The sequence below is a fragment of the Lissotriton helveticus genome, chromosome 1_2 (genome assembly GCF_964261635.1).
Source record: "Lissotriton helveticus chromosome 1_2, aLisHel1.1, whole genome shotgun sequence".
NCBI lineage: Eukaryota > Metazoa > Chordata > Amphibia > Caudata > Salamandridae > Lissotriton > Lissotriton helveticus.
Genome location: NC_136058.1, coordinates 337,782,122 through 337,799,806, shown reverse-complemented (window position 1 = coordinate 337,799,806; position 17,685 = coordinate 337,782,122). Strand labels below are relative to the sequence as shown.

The 17,685-nt window shown below is 35.8% G+C and overlaps 17 non-coding genes across 17 annotated transcripts; all 17 read right to left on the bottom strand.

Annotated features, from left to right (window-relative positions):
• Positions 1–472: 472 nt before the first annotated feature.
• Positions 473–544, bottom strand: TRNAD-GUC (transfer RNA aspartic acid (anticodon GUC)). The gene has a single exon. It is a non-coding gene; the product is annotated as a tRNA-Asp (tRNA).
• A 628-nt stretch (positions 545–1,172) lies between these two features.
• TRNAD-GUC (transfer RNA aspartic acid (anticodon GUC)) lies at positions 1,173–1,244 on the bottom strand. Its single transcript has one exon. It is a non-coding gene; the product is annotated as a tRNA-Asp (tRNA).
• A 2,734-nt stretch (positions 1,245–3,978) lies between these two features.
• Positions 3,979–4,050, bottom strand: TRNAD-GUC (transfer RNA aspartic acid (anticodon GUC)). Its single transcript has one exon. It is a non-coding gene; the product is annotated as a tRNA-Asp (tRNA).
• Positions 4,051–5,379: 1,329 nt separating this feature from the next.
• TRNAD-GUC (transfer RNA aspartic acid (anticodon GUC)) lies at positions 5,380–5,451 on the bottom strand. Its single transcript has one exon. It is a non-coding gene; the product is annotated as a tRNA-Asp (tRNA).
• A 628-nt stretch (positions 5,452–6,079) lies between these two features.
• On the bottom strand, positions 6,080–6,151 carry TRNAD-GUC (transfer RNA aspartic acid (anticodon GUC)). The gene has a single exon. It is a non-coding gene; the product is annotated as a tRNA-Asp (tRNA).
• A 628-nt stretch (positions 6,152–6,779) lies between these two features.
• Positions 6,780–6,851, bottom strand: TRNAD-GUC (transfer RNA aspartic acid (anticodon GUC)). The gene has a single exon. It is a non-coding gene; the product is annotated as a tRNA-Asp (tRNA).
• A 628-nt stretch (positions 6,852–7,479) lies between these two features.
• TRNAD-GUC (transfer RNA aspartic acid (anticodon GUC)) lies at positions 7,480–7,551 on the bottom strand. Its single transcript has one exon. It is a non-coding gene; the product is annotated as a tRNA-Asp (tRNA).
• A 762-nt stretch (positions 7,552–8,313) lies between these two features.
• TRNAD-GUC (transfer RNA aspartic acid (anticodon GUC)) lies at positions 8,314–8,385 on the bottom strand. The gene has a single exon. It is a non-coding gene; the product is annotated as a tRNA-Asp (tRNA).
• Positions 8,386–9,015: 630 nt separating this feature from the next.
• TRNAD-GUC (transfer RNA aspartic acid (anticodon GUC)) lies at positions 9,016–9,087 on the bottom strand. Its single transcript has one exon. It is a non-coding gene; the product is annotated as a tRNA-Asp (tRNA).
• A 628-nt stretch (positions 9,088–9,715) lies between these two features.
• On the bottom strand, positions 9,716–9,787 carry TRNAD-GUC (transfer RNA aspartic acid (anticodon GUC)). The gene has a single exon. It is a non-coding gene; the product is annotated as a tRNA-Asp (tRNA).
• Positions 9,788–10,415: 628 nt separating this feature from the next.
• Positions 10,416–10,487, bottom strand: TRNAD-GUC (transfer RNA aspartic acid (anticodon GUC)). Its single transcript has one exon. It is a non-coding gene; the product is annotated as a tRNA-Asp (tRNA).
• Positions 10,488–11,243: 756 nt separating this feature from the next.
• TRNAD-GUC (transfer RNA aspartic acid (anticodon GUC)) lies at positions 11,244–11,315 on the bottom strand. Its single transcript has one exon. It is a non-coding gene; the product is annotated as a tRNA-Asp (tRNA).
• A 630-nt stretch (positions 11,316–11,945) lies between these two features.
• TRNAD-GUC (transfer RNA aspartic acid (anticodon GUC)) lies at positions 11,946–12,017 on the bottom strand. Its single transcript has one exon. It is a non-coding gene; the product is annotated as a tRNA-Asp (tRNA).
• Positions 12,018–13,347: 1,330 nt separating this feature from the next.
• Positions 13,348–13,419, bottom strand: TRNAD-GUC (transfer RNA aspartic acid (anticodon GUC)). The gene has a single exon. It is a non-coding gene; the product is annotated as a tRNA-Asp (tRNA).
• A 2,036-nt stretch (positions 13,420–15,455) lies between these two features.
• TRNAD-GUC (transfer RNA aspartic acid (anticodon GUC)) lies at positions 15,456–15,527 on the bottom strand. Its single transcript has one exon. It is a non-coding gene; the product is annotated as a tRNA-Asp (tRNA).
• A 628-nt stretch (positions 15,528–16,155) lies between these two features.
• On the bottom strand, positions 16,156–16,227 carry TRNAD-GUC (transfer RNA aspartic acid (anticodon GUC)). Its single transcript has one exon. It is a non-coding gene; the product is annotated as a tRNA-Asp (tRNA).
• A 628-nt stretch (positions 16,228–16,855) lies between these two features.
• TRNAD-GUC (transfer RNA aspartic acid (anticodon GUC)) lies at positions 16,856–16,927 on the bottom strand. Its single transcript has one exon. It is a non-coding gene; the product is annotated as a tRNA-Asp (tRNA).
• Between the last annotated feature and the right edge of the window lie 758 nt (positions 16,928–17,685).

Genomic DNA, 17,685 nt, shown 5'->3' with positions numbered 1-17,685 from the left:
TTTATCAAGAAATTATTTCATTGAAATAAATATCTATCTATCGATCTGTCTATCTGGCTATCTTTCCAACTATCAATATATATATTTATATATATATATATATATCTATATAATCAGCTCACTTTACCATTTGCAGCTTATAACTATTAGCCACCAGGGGTCACTACTAACCAAAAGCAGTCATTCTACTTGTAAATTGTGCCAATCGAGTGGAACAGCAGCCTAGGATTCACCACTGCTTCATCTCATTTTCCAAGAGAATGCAGATGTAAAGTGTTTTTGATGGTACGCCTGTGCATATTGAAATATTCAGAGCATATTATGAATTCCAGTTAACACATCAGTAAGCATTTTGGCCATCGGTGAATTCCACCTTTTTTCTCAATCGGAATAGGCAAGGATAATGACAGATATATTTTACAATGTTAGAAAGTACATCATTTTATTTAATTGTGTGAATAAAAAGAATCGCCTTCCCGTCGGGGAATTGAACCCCGGTCTCCCGCGTGACAGGCGGGCATACTGACCACTATACTAACGAGGACTTATTGGCATCAGTTAAACAGTGCTCACCTACTTGGGGTTAAGGCATACCCTCGATCAATTCACAGTATTGTAATAGGCAGATTTGCTGCTTTTGGTTAGGACAAGTAATCTTTTTTCCTAAATATTACAATACAGAAATTCCTAGCCAAAAACAATCAGTTTTATCAAGAAATTATTTCATTGAAATAAATATCTATCTATCGATCTGTCTATCTGGCTATCTTTCTAACTATCAATATATATATTTATATATATATATCTATATAATCAGCTCACTTTACCATTTGCAGCTTATAACTATTAGCCACCAGGGGTCACTACTAACCAAAAGCAGTCATTCTACTTGTAAATTGTGCCAATCGAGTGGAACAGCAGCCTAGGATTCACCACTTCTTCATCTCATTTTCCAGGAGAATGCAGATGTAAAGTGTTTTTGATGGTATGCCTGTGCATATTGAAATATTCAGAGCATATTATGAATTTCAGTTAACACATCAGTAAGCATTTTGGCCATCAGTGAATTCAACCTTTTTTCTCAATCAGAATAGGCAAGGATAATGACAGATATATTTTACAATGTTAGAAAGTACATCATTTTATTTAATTGTGTGAATAAAAGGAATCGCCTCCCCGTCGGGGAATTGAACCCCGGTCTCCCGCGTGACAGGCGGGGATACTGACCACTATACTAACGAGGACTTATTGGCATCAGTTAAACAGTGCTCACCTCCTTGGGGTTAAGGCATACCCTCGATCAATTCACAGTATTGTAATAGGCAGATTTGCTGCTTTTGGTTAGGACAAGTAATCTTTTTTCCTAAATATTACAATACAGAAATTCCTAGCCAAAAACAATCAGTTTTATCAAGAAATTATTTCATTGAAATAAATATCTATCTATCGATCTGTCTATCTTGCTATCTTTCTAACTATCAATATATATATTTATATATATATATATCTATATAATCAGCTCACTTTACCATTTGCAGCTTATAACTATTAGCCACCAGGGGTCACTACTAACCAAAAGCAGTCATTCTACTTGTAAATTGTGCCAATCGAGTGGAACAGCAGCCTAGGATTCACCACTGCTTCATCTCATTTTCCAAGAGAATGCAGATGTAAAGTGTTTTTGATGGTACGCCTGTGCATATTGAAATATTCAGAGCATATTATGAATTTCAGTTAACACATCAGTAAGCATTTTGGCCATCAGTGAATTCAACCTTTTTTCTCTATCGGAATAGGCAAGGATAATGACAGATATATTTTACAATGTTAGAAAGTACATCATTTTATTTAATTGTGTGAATAAAAGGAATCGCCTCCCCGTCAGGGAATTGAACCCCGGTCTCGCGCGTGACAGGCTGGGATACTGACCACTATACTAACGAGGACTTATTGGCATCAGTTAAACAGTGCTCACCTCCTTGGGGTTAAGGCATACCCTCGATCAATTCACAGTATTGTAATAGGCAGATTTGCTGCTTTTGGTTAGGACAAGTAATCTTTTTTCCTAAATATTACAATACAGAAATTCCTAGCCAAAAACAATCAGTTTTATCAAGAAATTATTTCATTGAAATAAATATCTATCTATCGATCTGTCTATCTGGCTATCTTTCTAACTATCAATATATATATTTATATATATATATATCTATATAATCAGCTCACTTTACCATTTGCAGCTTATAACTATTAGCCACCAGGGGTCACTACTAACCAAAAGCAGTCATTCTACTTGTAAATTGTGCCAATCGAGTGGAACAGCAGCCTAGGATTCACCACTGCTTCATCTCATTTTCCAAGAGAATGCAGATGTAAAGTGTTTTTGATGGTACGCCTGTGCATATTGAAATATTCAGAGCATATTATGAATTTCAGTTAACACATCAGTAAGCATTTTGGCCATCAGTGAATTCAACCTTTTTTCTCTATCGGAATAGGCAAGGATAATGACAGATAAATTTTACAATGTTAGAAAGTACATCATTTTATTTAATTGTGTGAATAAAAGGAATCGCCTCCCCGTCGGGAAATTGAACCCCGGTCTCCCGCGTGACAGGCGGGGATACTGACCACTATACTAACGAGGACTTATTGGCATCAGTTAAACAGTGCTCACCTCCTTGGGGTTAAGGCATACCCTCGATCAATCCACAGTATTGTAATAGGCAGATTTGCTGCTTTTGGTTAGGACAAGTAATCTTTTTTCCTAAATATTACAATACAGAAATTCCTAGCCAAAAACAATCAGTTTTATCAAGAAATTATTTCATTGAAATAAATATCTATCTATCGATCTGTCTATCTGGCTATCTTTCTAACTATCAATATATATATTTATATATATATATATCTATATAATCAGCTCACTTTACCATTTGCAGCTTATAACTATTAGCCACCAGGGGTCACTTCTAACCAAAAGCAGTCATTCTACTTGTAAATTGTGCCAATCGAGTGGAACAGCAGCCTAGGATTCACCACAGCTTCATCTCATTTTCCAAGAGAATGCAGATGTAAAGTGTTTTTGATGGTACGCCTGTGCATATTGAAATATTCAGAGCATATTATGAATTTCAGTTAACACATCAGTAAGCATTTTGGCCATCAGAGAATTCAACCTTTTTTCTCTATCGGAATAGGCAAGGATAATGACAGATATATTTTACAATGTTAGAAAGTACATCATTTTATTTAATTGTGTGAATAAAAGGAATCACCTCCCCGTCGGGGAATTGAACCCCGGTCTCCCGCGTGACAGGCGGGGATACTGACCACTATACTAACGAGTACTTATTGGCATCAGTTAAACAGTGCTCACCTCCTTGGGGTTAAGGCATACCCTCGATCAATTCACAGTATTGTAATAGGCAGATTTGCTGCTTTTGGTTAGGACAAGTAATCTTTTTTCCTAAATATTACAATACAGAAATTCCTAGCCAAAAACAATCAGTTTTATCAAGAAATTATTTCATTGAAATAAATATCTATCTATCGATCTGTCTATCTGGCTATCTTTCTAACTATCAATATATATATTTATATATATATATCTATATAATCAGCTCACTTTACCATTTGCAGCTTATAACTATTAGCCACCAGGGGTCACTACTAACCAAAAGCAGTCATTCTACTTGTAAATGGTGCCAATCGAGTGGAACCGCAGCCTAGGATTCACCACTGCTTCATCTCATTTTCCAAGAGAATGCAGATGTAAAGTGTTTTTGATGGTACGCCTGTGCATATTGAAATATTCAGAGCATATTATGAATTCCAGTTAACACATCAGTAAGCATTTTGGCCATCGGTGAATTCCACCTTTTTTCTCAATCGGAATAGGCAAGGATAATGACAGATATATTTTACAATGTTAGAAAGTACATCATTTTATTTAATTGTGTGAATAAAAAGAATCGCCTTCCCGTCGGGGAATTGAACCCCGGTCTCCCGCGTGACAGGCGGGGATACTGACCACTATACTAACGAGGACTTATTAGCATCAGTTAAACAGTGCTCACCTCCTTGGGGTTAAGGCATACCCTCGATCAATCCACAGTATTGTAATAGGCAGATTTGCTGCTTTTGGTTAGGACAAGTAATCTTTTTTCCTAAATATTACAATACAGAAATTCCTAGCCAAAAACAATCAGTTTTATCAAGAAATTATTTCATTGAAATAAATATCTATCTATCGATCTGTCTATCTGGCTATCTTTCTAACTATCAATATATATATTTATATATATATATATCTATATAATCAGCTCACTTTACCATTTGCAGCTTATAACTATTAGCCACCAGGGGTCACTTCTAACCAAAAGCAGTCATTCTACTTGTAAATTGTGCCAATCGAGTGGAACAGCAGCCTAGGATTCACCACAGCTTCATCTCATTTTCCAAGAGAATGCAGATGTAAAGTGTTTTTGATGGTACGCCTGTGCATATTGAAATATTCAGAGCATATTATGAATTTCAGTTAACACATCAGTAAGCATTTTGGCCATCAGAGAATTCAACCTTTTTTCTCTATCGGAATAGGCAAGGATAATGACAGATATATTTTACAATGTTAGAAAGTACATCATTTTATTTAATTGTGTGAATAAAAGGAATCACCTCCCCGTCGGGGAATTGAACCCCGGTCTCCCGCGTGACAGGCGGGGATACTGACCACTATACTAACGAGTACTTATTGGCATCAGTTAAACAGTGCTCACCTCCTTGGGGTTAAGGCATACCCTCGATCAATTCACAGTATTGTAATAGGCAGATTTGCTGCTTTTGGTTAGGACAAGTAATCTTTTTTCCTAAATATTACAATACAGAAATTCCTAGCCAAAAACAATCAGTTTTATCAAGAAATTATTTCATTGAAATAAATATCTATCTATCGATCTGTCTATCTGGCTATCTTTCTAACTATCAATATATATATTTATATATATATATCTATATAATCAGCTCACTTTACCATTTGCAGCTTATAACTATTAGCCACCAGGGGTCACTACTAACCAAAAGCAGTCATTCTACTTGTAAATGGTGCCAATCGAGTGGAACCGCAGCCTAGGATTCACCACTGCTTCATCTCATTTTCCAAGAGAATGCAGATGTAAAGTGTTTTTGATGGTACGCCTGTGCATATTGAAATATTCAGAGCATATTATGAATTCCAGTTAACACATCAGTAAGCATTTTGGCCATCGGTGAATTCCACCTTTTTTCTCAATCGGAATAGGCAAGGATAATGACAGATATATTTTAAAATGTTAGAAAGTACATCATTTTATTTAATTGTGTGAATAAAAGAATCGCCTTCCCGTCGGGGAATTGAACCCCGGTCTCCCGCGTGACAGGCGGGGGTACTGACCACTATACTAACGAGGACTTATTGGCATCACTTAAACAGTGCTCACCTCCTTGGGGTTAAGGCATACCCTCGATCAATTCACAGTATTGTAATAGGCAGATTTGCTGCTTTTGGTTAGGACAAGTAATCTTTTTTCCTAAATATTACAATACAGAAATTCCTAGCCAAAAACAATCAGTTTTATCAAGAAATTATTTCATTGAAATAAATATCTATCTATCGATCTGTCTATCTGGCTATCTTTCTAACTATCAATATATATATTTATATATATATATCTATATAATCAGCTCACTTTACCATTTGCAGCTTATAACTATTAGCCACCAGGGGTCACTACTAACCAAAAGCAGTCATTCTACTTGTAAATTGTGCCAATCGAGTGGAACAGCAGCCTAGGATTCACCACTGCTTCATCTCATTTTCCAAGAGAATGCAGATGTAAAGTGTTTTTGATGGTACACCTGTGCATATTGAAATATTCAGAGCATATTATGAATTTCAGTTAACACATCAGTAAGCATTTTGGCCATCAGTGAATTCAACCTTTTTTCTCTATCGGAATAGGCAAGGATAATGACAGATATATTTTACAATGTTAGAAAGTACATCATTTTATTTAATTGTGTGAATAAAAGGAATCACCTCCCCGTCGGGGAATTGAACCCCGGTCTCCCGCGTGACAGGCGGGGATACTGACCACTATACTAACGAGGACTTATTGGCATCAGTTAAACAGTGCTCACCTCCTTGGGGTTAAGGCATACCCTCGATCAATTCACAGTATTGTAATAGGCAGATTTGCTGCTTTTGGTTAGGACAAGTAATCTTTTTTCCTAAATATTACAATACAGAAATTCCTAGCCAAAAACAATCAGTTTTATCAAGAAATTATTTCATTGAAATAAATATCTATCTATCGATCTGTCTATCTGGCTATCTTTCTAACTATCAATATATATATTTATATATATATATCTATATAATCAGCTCACTTTACCATTTGCAGCTTATAACTATTAGCCACCAGGGGTCACTACTAACCAAAAGCAGTCATTCTACTTGTAAATGGTGCCAATCGAGTGGAACAGCAGCCTAGGATTCACCACTGCTTCATCTCATTTTCCAAGAGAATGCAGATGTAAAGTGTTTTTGATGGTACGCCTGTGCATATTGAAATATTCAGAGCATATTATGAATTTCAGTTAACACATCAGTAAGCATTTTGGCCATCAGTGAATTCAACCTTTTTTCTCTATTGGAATAGGCAAGGATAATGACAGATACATTTTACAATGTTAGAAAGTACATCATTTTATTAAATTGTGTGAATAAAAGGAATCGCCTCCCCGTCGGGGAATTGAACCCCGGTCTCCCGCGTGACAGGCGGGGATACTGACCACTATACTAACGAGGACTTATTGGTATCAGTTAAACAGTGCTCACCTCCTTGGGGTTAAGGCATACCCTCGATCAATTCACAGTATTGTAATAGGCAGATTTGCTGCTTTTGGTTAGGACAAGTAATCTTTTTTCCTAAATATTACAATACAGAAATTCCTAGCCAAAAACAATCAGTTTTATCAAGAAATTATTTCATTGAAATAAATATCTATCTATCGATCTGTCTATCTGGCTATCTTTCTAACTATCAATATATATATTTATATATATATATCTATATAATCAGCTCACTTTACCATTTGCAGCTTATAACTATTAGCCACCAGGGGTCACTACTAACCAAAAGCAGTCATTCTACTTGTAAATGGTGCCAATCGAGTGGAACAGCAGCCTAGGATTCACCACTGCTTCATCTCATTTTCCAAGAGAATGCAGATGTAAAGTGTTTTTGATGGTACGCCTGTGCATATTGAAATATTCAGAGCATATTATGAATTTCAGTTAACACATCAGTAAGCATTTTGGCCATCAGTGAATTCAACCTTTTTTCTCTATTGGAATAGGCAAGGATAATGACAGATACATTTTACAATGTTAGAAAGTACATCATTTTATTAAATTGTGTGAATAAAAGGAATCGCCTCCCCGTCGGGGAATTGAACCCCGGTCTCCCGCGTGACAGGCGGGGATACTGACCACTATACTAACGAGGACTTATTGGTATCAGTTAAACAGTGCTCACCTCCTTGGGGTTAAGGCATACCCTCGATCAATTCACAGTATTGTAATAGGCAGATTTGCTGCTTTTGGTTAGGACAAGTAATCTTTTTTCCTAAATATTACAATACAGAAATTCCTAGCCAAAAACAATCAGTTTTATCAAGAAATTATTTCATTGAAATAAATATCTATCTATCGATCTGTCTATCTGGCTATCTTTCTAACTAACAATATATATATTTATATATATATATATATATATATATATATATATATATATATATATATATATATATATATATATATATATATATGTATATATATATATATATATATATATATATATATATATATATATATATATATATATATATATATATATATATATATATATAATCAGCTCACTTTACCCTTTGCAGCTTATAACTATTAGCCACCAGGGGTCACTACTAACCAAAAGCAGTCATTCTACTTGTAAATTGTGCCAATCGAGTGGAACAGCAGCCTAGGATTCACCACTGCTTCATCTCATTTTCCAAGAGAATGCAGATGTAAAGTGTTTTTGATGGTACGCCTGTGCATATTGAAATATTCAGAGCATATTATGAATTTCAGTTAACACATCAGTAAGCATTTTGGCCATCAGTGAATTCAACCTTTTTTCTCTATCGGAATAGGCAAGGATAATGACAGATATATTTTACAATGTTAGAAAGTACATCATTTTATTTAATTGTGTGAATAAAAGGAATCGCCTCCCCGTCGGGGAATTGAACCCCGGTCTCCCGCGTGACAGGCGGGGATACTGACCACTATACTAACGAGGACTTCTTGGCATCAGTTAAACAGTGCTCACCTCCTTGGGTTTAAGGCATACCCTCGATCAATTCACAGTATTGTAATAGGCAGATTTGCTGCTTTTGGTTAGGACAAGTAATCTTTTTTCCTAAATATTACAATACAGAAATTCCTAGCCAAAAACAATCAGTTTTATCAAGAAATTATTTCATTGAAATAAATATCTATCTATCGATCTGTCTATCTGGCTATCTTTCTAACTATCAATATATATATTTATATATATATATATCTATATAATCAGCTCACTTTACCATTTGCAGCTTATAACTATTAGCCACCAGGGGTCACTACTAACCAAAAGCAGTCATTCTACTTGTAAATTGTGCCAATCGAGTGGAACAGCAGCCTAGGATTCACCACTGCTTCATCTCATTTTCCAAGAGAATGCAGATGTAAAGTGTTTTTGATGGTACGCCTGTGCATATTGAAATATTCAGAGCATATTATGAATTCCAGTTAACACATCAGTAAGCATTTTGGCCATCGGTGAATTCCACCTTTTTTCTCAATCAGAATAGGCAAGGATAATGACAGATATATTTTACAATGTTAGAAAGTACATCATTTTATTTAATTGTGTGAATAAAAAGAATCGCCTTCCCGTCGGGGAATTGAACCCCGGTCTCCCGCGTGACAGGCGGGCATACTGACCACTCTACTAACGAGGACTTATTAGCATCAGTTAAACAGTGCTCACCTACTTGGGGTTAAGGCATACCCTCGATCAATTCACAGTATTGTAATAGGCAGATTTGCTGCTTTTGGTTAGGACAAGTAATCTTTTTTCCTAAATATTACAATACAGAAATTCCTAGCCAAAAACAATCAGTTTTATCAAGAAATTATTTCATTGAAATAAATATCTATCTATCGATCTGTCTATCTGGCTATCTTTCTAACTATCAATATATATATTTATATATATATATCTATATAATCAGCTCACTTTACCATTTGCAGCTTATAACTATTAGCCACCAGGGGTCACTACTAACCAAAAGCAGTCATTCTACTTGTAAATTGTGCCAATCGAGTGGAACAGCAGCCTAGGATTCACCACTGCTTCATCTCATTTTCCAAGAGAATGCAGATGTAAAGTGTTTTTGATGGTACACCTGTGCATATTGAAATATTCAGAGCATATTATGAATTTCAGTTAACACATCAGTAAGCATTTTGGCCATCAGTGAATTCAACCTTTTTTCTCTATCGGAATAGGCAAGGATAATGACAGATATATTTTACAATGTTAGAAAGTACATCATTTTATTTAATTGTGTGAATAAAAGGAATCACCTCCCCGTCGGGGAATTGAACCCCGGTCTCCCGCGTGACAGGCGGGGATACTGACCACTATACTAACGAGGACTTATTGGCATCAGTTAAACAGTGCTCACCTCCTTGGGGTTAAGGCATACCCTCGATCAATTCACAGTATTGTAATAGGCAGATTTGCTGCTTTTGGTTAGGACAAGTAATCTTTTTTCCTAAATATTACAATACAGAAATTCCTAGCCAAAAACAATCAGTTTTATCAAGAAATTATTTCATTGAAATAAATATCTATCTATCGATCTGTCTATCTGGCTATCTTTCTAACTATCAATATATATATTTATATATATATATCTATATAATCAGCTCACTTTACCATTTGCAGCTTATAACTATTAGCCACCAGGGGTCACTACTAACCAAAAGCAGTCATTCTACTTGTAAATGGTGCCAATCGAGTGGAACAGCAGCCTAGGATTCACCACTGCTTCATCTCATTTTCCAAGAGAATGCAGATGTAAAGTGTTTTTGATGGTACGCCTGTGCATATTGAAATATTCAGAGCATATTATGAATTTCAGTTAACACATCAGTAAGCATTTTGGCCATCAGTGAATTCAACCTTTTTTCTCTATTGGAATAGGCAAGGATAATGACAGATACATTTTACAATGTTAGAAAGTACATCATTTTATTAAATTGTGTGAATAAAAGGAATCGCCTCCCCGTCGGGGAATTGAACCCCGGTCTCCCGCGTGACAGGCGGGGATACTGACCACTATACTAACGAGGACTTATTGGCATCAGTTAAACAGTGCTCACCTCCTTGGGGTTAAGGCATACCCTCGATCAATTCACAGTATTGTAATAGGCAGATTTGCTGCTTTTGGTTAGGACAAGTAATCTTTTTTCCTAAATATTACAATACAGAAATTCCTAGCCAAAAACAATCAGTTTTATCAAGAAATTATTTCATTGAAATAAATATCTATCTATCGATCTGTCTATCTGGCTATCTTTCTAACTAACAATATATATATTTATATATATATATATATATATATATATATATATATATATATATATATATATATATATATATGTATATATATATATATATATATATATATATATATATATATATATATATATATATATATATATATATATATATATATATATATATATAATCAGCTCACTTTACCCTTTGCAGCTTATAACTATTAGCCACCAGGGGTCACTACTAACCAAAAGCAGTCATTCTACTTGTAAATTGTGCCAATCGAGTGGAACAGCAGCCTAGGATTCACCACTGCTTCATCTCATTTTCCAAGAGAATGCAGATGTAAAGTGTTTTTGATGGTACGCCTGTGCATATTGAAATATTCAGAGCATATTATGAATTTCAGTTAACACATCAGTAAGCATTTTGGCCATCAGTGAATTCAACCTTTTTTCTCTATCGGAATAGGCAAGGATAATGACAGATATATTTTACAATGTTAGAAAGTACATCATTTTATTTAATTGTGTGAATAAAAGGAATCGCCTCCCCGTCGGGGAATTGAACCCCAGTCTCCCGCGTGACAGGCGGGGATACTGACCACTATACTAACGAGGACTTCTTGGCATCAGTTAAACAGTGCTCACCTCCTTGGGTTTAAGGCATACCCTCGATCAATTCACAGTATTGTAATAGGCAGATTTGCTGCTTTTGGTTAGGACAAGTAATCTTTTTTCCTAAATATTACAATACAGAAATTCCTAGCCAAAAACAATCAGTTTTATCAAGAAATTATTTGATTGAAATAAATATCTATCTATCGATCTGTCTATCTGGCTATCTTTCTAACTATCAATATATATATTTATATATATATATATCTATATAATCAGCTCACTTTACCATTTGCAGCTTATAACTATTAGCCACCAGGGGTCACTACTAACCAAAAGCAGTCATTCTACTTGTAAATTGTGCCAATCGAGTGGAACAGCAGCCTAGGATTCACCACTGCTTCATCTCATTTTCCAAGAGAATGCAGATGTAAAGTGTTTTTGATGGTACGCCTGTGCATATTGAAATATTCAGAGCATATTATGAATTCCAGTTAACACATCAGTAAGCATTTTGGCCATCGGTGAATTCCACCTTTTTTCTCAATCAGAATAGGCAAGGATAATGACAGATATATTTTACAATGTTAGAAAGTACATCATTTTATTTAATTGTGTGAATAAAAAGAATCGCCTCCCCGTCGGGGAATTGAACCCCGGTCTCCCGCGTGACAGGCGGGGATACTGACCACTATACTAACGAGGACTTATTGGCATCAGTTAAACAGTGCTCACCTCCTTGGGGTTAAGGCATACCCTCGATCAATTCACAGTATTGTAATAGGCAGATTTGCTGCTTTTGGTTAGGACAAGTAATCTTTTTTCCTAAATATTACAATACAGAAATTCCTAGCCAAAAACAATCAGTTTTATCAAGAAATTATTTCATTGAAATAAATATCTATCTATCGATCTGTCTATCTGGCTATCTTTCTAACTATCAATATATATATTTATATATATATATATCTATATAATCAGCTCACTTTACCATTTGCAGCTTATAACGATTAGCCACCAGGGGTCACTACTAACCAAAAGCAGTCATTCTACTTGTAAATTGTGCCAATCGAGTGGAACAGCAGCCTAGGATTCACCACTGCTTCATCTCATTTTCCAAGAGAATGCAGATGTAAAGTGTTTTTGATGGTACGCCTGTGCATATTGAAATATTCAGAGCATATTATGAATTTCAGTTAACACATCAGTAAGCATTTTGGCCATCAGTGAATTCAACCTTTTTTCTCTATCGGAATAGGCAAGGATAATGACAGATATATTTTACAATGTTAGAAAGTACATCATTTTATTTAATTGTGTGAATAAATGGAATCGCCTCCCCGTCAGGGAATTGAACCCCGGTCTCGCGCGTGACAGGCGGGGATACTGACCACTATACTAACGAGGACTTATTGGCATCAGTTAAACAGTGCTCACCTCCTTGGGGTTAAGGCATACCCTCGATCAATTCACAGTATTGTAATAGGCAGATTTGCTGCTTTTGGTTAGGACAAGTAATCTTTTTTCCTAAATATTACAATACAGAAATTCCTAGCCAAAAACAATCAGTTTTATCAAGAAATTATTTCATTGAAATAAATATCTATCTATCGATCTGTCTATCTGGCTATCTTTCTAACTATCAATATATATATTTATATATATATATCTATATAATCAGCTCACTTTACCATTTGCAGCTTATAACTATTAGCCACCAGGGGTCACTACTAACCAAAAGCAGTCATTCTACTTGTAAATTGTGCCAATCGAGTGGAACAGCAGCCTAGGATTCACCACTTCTTCATCTCATTTTCCAGGAGAATGCAGATGTAAAGTGTTTTTGATGGTACGCCTGTGCATATTGAAATATTCAGAGCATATTATGAATTTCAGTTAACACATCAGTAAGCATTTTGGCCATCAGTGAATTCAACCTTTTTTCTCAATCAGAATAGGCAAGGATAATGACAGATATATTTTACAATGTTAGAAAGTACATCATTTTATTTAATTGTGTGAATAAAAGGAATCGCCTCCCCGTCGGGGAATTGAACCCCGGTCTCCCGCGTGACAGGCGGGGATACTGACCACTATACTAACGAGGACTTATTGGCATCAGTTAAACAGTGCTCACCTCCTTGGGGTTAAGGCATACCCTCGATCAATTCACAGTATTGTAATAGGCAGATTTGCTGCTTTTGGTTAGGACAAGTAATCTTTTTTCCTAAATATTACAATACAGAAATTCCTAGCCAAAAACAATCAGTTTTATCAAGAAATTATTTCATTGAAATAAATATCTATCTATCGATCTGTCTATCTGGCTATCTTTCTAACTATCAATATATATATTTATATATATATATCTATATAATCAGCTCACTTTACCATTTGCAGCTTATAACTATTAGCCACCAGGGGTCACTACTAACCAAAAGCAGTCATTCTACTTGTAAATTGTGCCAATCGAGTGGAACAGCAGCCTAGGATTCACCACTGCTTCATCTCATTTTCCAAGAGAATGCAGATGTAAAGTGTTTTTGATGGTACGCCTGTGCATATTGAAATATTCAGAGCATATTATGAATTTCAGTTAACACATCAGTAAGCATTTTGGCCATCAGTGAATTCAACCTTTTTTCTCTATCGGAATAGGCAAGGATAATGACAGATATATTTTACAATGTTAGAAAGTACATCATTTTATTTAATTGTGTGAATAAATGGAATCGCCTCCCCGTCAGGGAAATGAACCCCGGTCTCGCGCGTGACAGGCGGGGATACTGACCACTATACTAACGAGGACTTATTGGCATCAGTTAAACAGTGCTCACCTCCTTGGGGTTAAGGCATACCCTCGATCAATTCACAGTATTGTAATAGGCAGATTTGCTGCTTTTGGTTAGGACAAGTAATCTTTTTTCCTAAATATTACAATACAGAAATTCCTAGCCAAAAACAATCAGTTTTATCAAGAAATTATTTCATTGAAATAAATATCTATCTATCGATCTGTCTATCTGGCTATCTTTCTAACTATCAATATATATATTTATATATATATATATATCTATATAATCAGCTCACTTTACCATTTGCAGCTTATAACTATTAGCCACCAGGGGTCACTACTAACCAAAAGCAGTCATTCTACTTGTAAATTGTGCCAATCGAGTGGAACAGCAGCCTAGGATTCACCACTGCTTCATCTCATTTTCCAAGAGAATGCAGATGTAAAGTGTTTTTGATGGTACGCCTGTGCATATTGAAATATTCAGAGCATATTATGAATTTCAGTTAACACATCAGTAAGCATTTTGGCCATCAGTGAATTCAACCTTTTTTCTCTATCGGAATAGGCAAGGATAATGACAGATAAATTTTACAATGTTAGAAAGTACATCATTTTATTTAATTGTGTGAATAAAAGGAATCGCCTCCCCGTCGGGAAATTGAACCCCGGTCTCCCGCGTGACAGGCGGGGATACTGACCACTATACTAACGAGGACTTATTGGCATCAGTTAAACAGTGCTCACCTCCTTGGGGTTAAGGCATACCCTCGATCAATTCACAGTATTGTAATAGGCAGATTTGCTGCTTTTGGTTAGGACAAGTAATCTTTTTTCCTAAATATTACAATACAGAAATTCCTAGCCAAAAACAATCAGTTTTATCAAGAAATTATTTCATTGAAATAAATATCTATCTATCGATCTGTCTATCTGGCTATCTTTCTAACTATCAATATATATATATTTATATATATATATATCTATATAATCAGCTCACTTTACCATTTGCAGCTTATAACTATTAGCCACCAGGGGTCACTACTAACCAAAAGCAGTCATTCTACTTGTAAATTGTGCCAATCGAGTGGAACAGCAGCCTAGGATTCACCACAGCTTCATCTCATTTTCCAAGAGAATGCAGATGTAAAGTGTTTTTGATGGTACGCCTGTGCATATTGAAATATTCAGAGCATATTATGAATTTCAGTTAACACATCAGTAAGCATTTTGGCCATCAGTGAATTCAACCTTTTTTCTCTATCGGAATAGGCAAGGATAATGACAGATAAATTTTACAATGTTAGAAAGTACATCATTTTATTTAATTGTGTGAATAAAAGGAATCACCTCCCCGTCGGGGAATTGAACCCCGGTCTCCCGCGCGACAGGCGGGGATACTGACCACTATACTAACGAGGACTTATTGGCATCAGTTAAACAGTGCTCACCTCCTTGGGGTTAAGGCATACCCTCGATCAATTCACAGTATTGTAATAGGCAGATTTGCTGCTTTTGGTTAGGACAAGTAATCTTTTTTCCTAAATATTACAATACAGAAATTCCTAGCCAAAAACAATCAGTTTTATCAAGAAATTATTTCATTGAAATAAATATCTATCTATCGATCTGTCTATCTGGCTATCTTTCTAACTATCAATATATATATTTATATATATATATCTATATAATCAGCTCACTTTACCATTTGCAGCTTATAACTATTAGCCACCAGGGGTCACTACTAACCAAAAGCAGTCATTCTACTTGTAAATGGTGCCAATCGAGTGGAACCGCAGCCTAGGATTCACCACTGCTTCATCTCATTTTCCAAGAGAATGCAGATGTAAAGTGTTTTTGATGGTACGCCTGTGCATATTGAAATATTCAGAGATTATTATCTATTCCAGTTAACACATCAGTAAGCATTTTGGCCATCGGTGAATTCCACCTTTTTTCTCAATCGGAATAGGCAAGGATAATGACAGATATATTTTACAATGTTAGAAAGTACATAATTTTATTTAATTGTGTGAATAAAAAGAATCGCATTCCCGTCGGGGAATTGAACCCCGGTCTCCCGCGTGACAGGCGGGGATACTGACCACTATACTAACGAGGACTTATTAGCATCAGTTAAACAGTGCTCACCTCCTTGGGGTTAAGGCATACCCTCGATCAATTCACAGTATTGTAATAGGCAGATTTGCTGCTTTTGGTTAGGACAAGTAATCTTTTTTCCTAAATATTACAATACAGAAATTCCTAGCCAAAAACAATCAGTTTTATCAAGAAATTATTTCATTGAAATAAATATCTATCTATCGATCTGTCAATCTGGCTATCTTTCTAACTATCAATATATATATTTATATATATATATCTATATAATCAGCTCACTTTACCATTTGCAGCTTATAACTATTAGCCACCAGGGGTCACTACTAACCAAAAGCAGTCATTCTACTTGTAAATGGTGCCAATCGAGTGGAACCGCAGCCTAGGATTCACCACTGCTTCATCTCATTTTCCAAGAGAATGCAGATGTAAAGTGTTTTTGATGGTACGCCTGTGCATATTGAAATATTCAGAGCATATTATGAATTCCAGTTAACACATCAGTAAGCATTTTGGCCATCGGTGAATTCCACCTTTTTTCTCAATCGGAATAGGCAAGGATAATGACAGATATATTTTACAATGTTAGAAAGTACATCATTTTATTTAATTGTGTGAATAAAAAGAAGCACCTTCCCGTCGGGGAATTGAACCCCGGTCTCCCGCGTGACAGGCGGGGATACTGACCACTATACTAACGAGGACTTATTAGCATCAGTTAAACAGTGCTCACCTCCTTGGGGTTAAGGCATACCCTCGATCAATTCACAGTATTGTAATAGGCAGATTTGCTGCTTTTGGTTAGGACAAGTAATCTTTTTTCCTTAATATTACAATACAGAAATTCCTAGCCAAAAACAATCAGTTTTATCAAGAAATTATTTCATTGAAATAAATATCTATCTATCGATCTGTCTATCTGGCTATCTTTCTAACTATCAATATATATATTTATATTACCTACTGGCGGTCGCCAGTAGGTATATATAGTTAGGATTTTTTCTCTATGGGTTTTTTGAAAATTCTATGTCTAATAACTTTGGCGTTTGTGGACGGAATTGGCTGAATTTTTCAGGAAAATGGCACATTTTGTTTCTGAGCAGCCCTTGAAAATTTGGGGGGGGTTCGTCCGGTGGGGGCCGAGAAAAAAGGGGGGTCCCAAAACGTGTTTTTAACATTGAGTTTTCCATAGGGCGGTTGGCCTCACTTTTAGCCCGAACGGCTGAATGGATTTGCACGAAACTTGGCAAAATTGTAGGGACTGGTAGCCCGATGTGCCTTTTGTAGGTCTCAATATATGTGCTCCAGTGGATTTTGAGAAATTAACGTTTAAAAAAATATATATATCTGTAACAGCGGACCAGTTAGCGCACTGGTTCGCGGACTTTTCGCGCAACGGAGCTTTGTGAAGCGAAGCTGATTGGTTCTCCGGCGTCTGTCAACATTCCAAACAGTCCGTAGC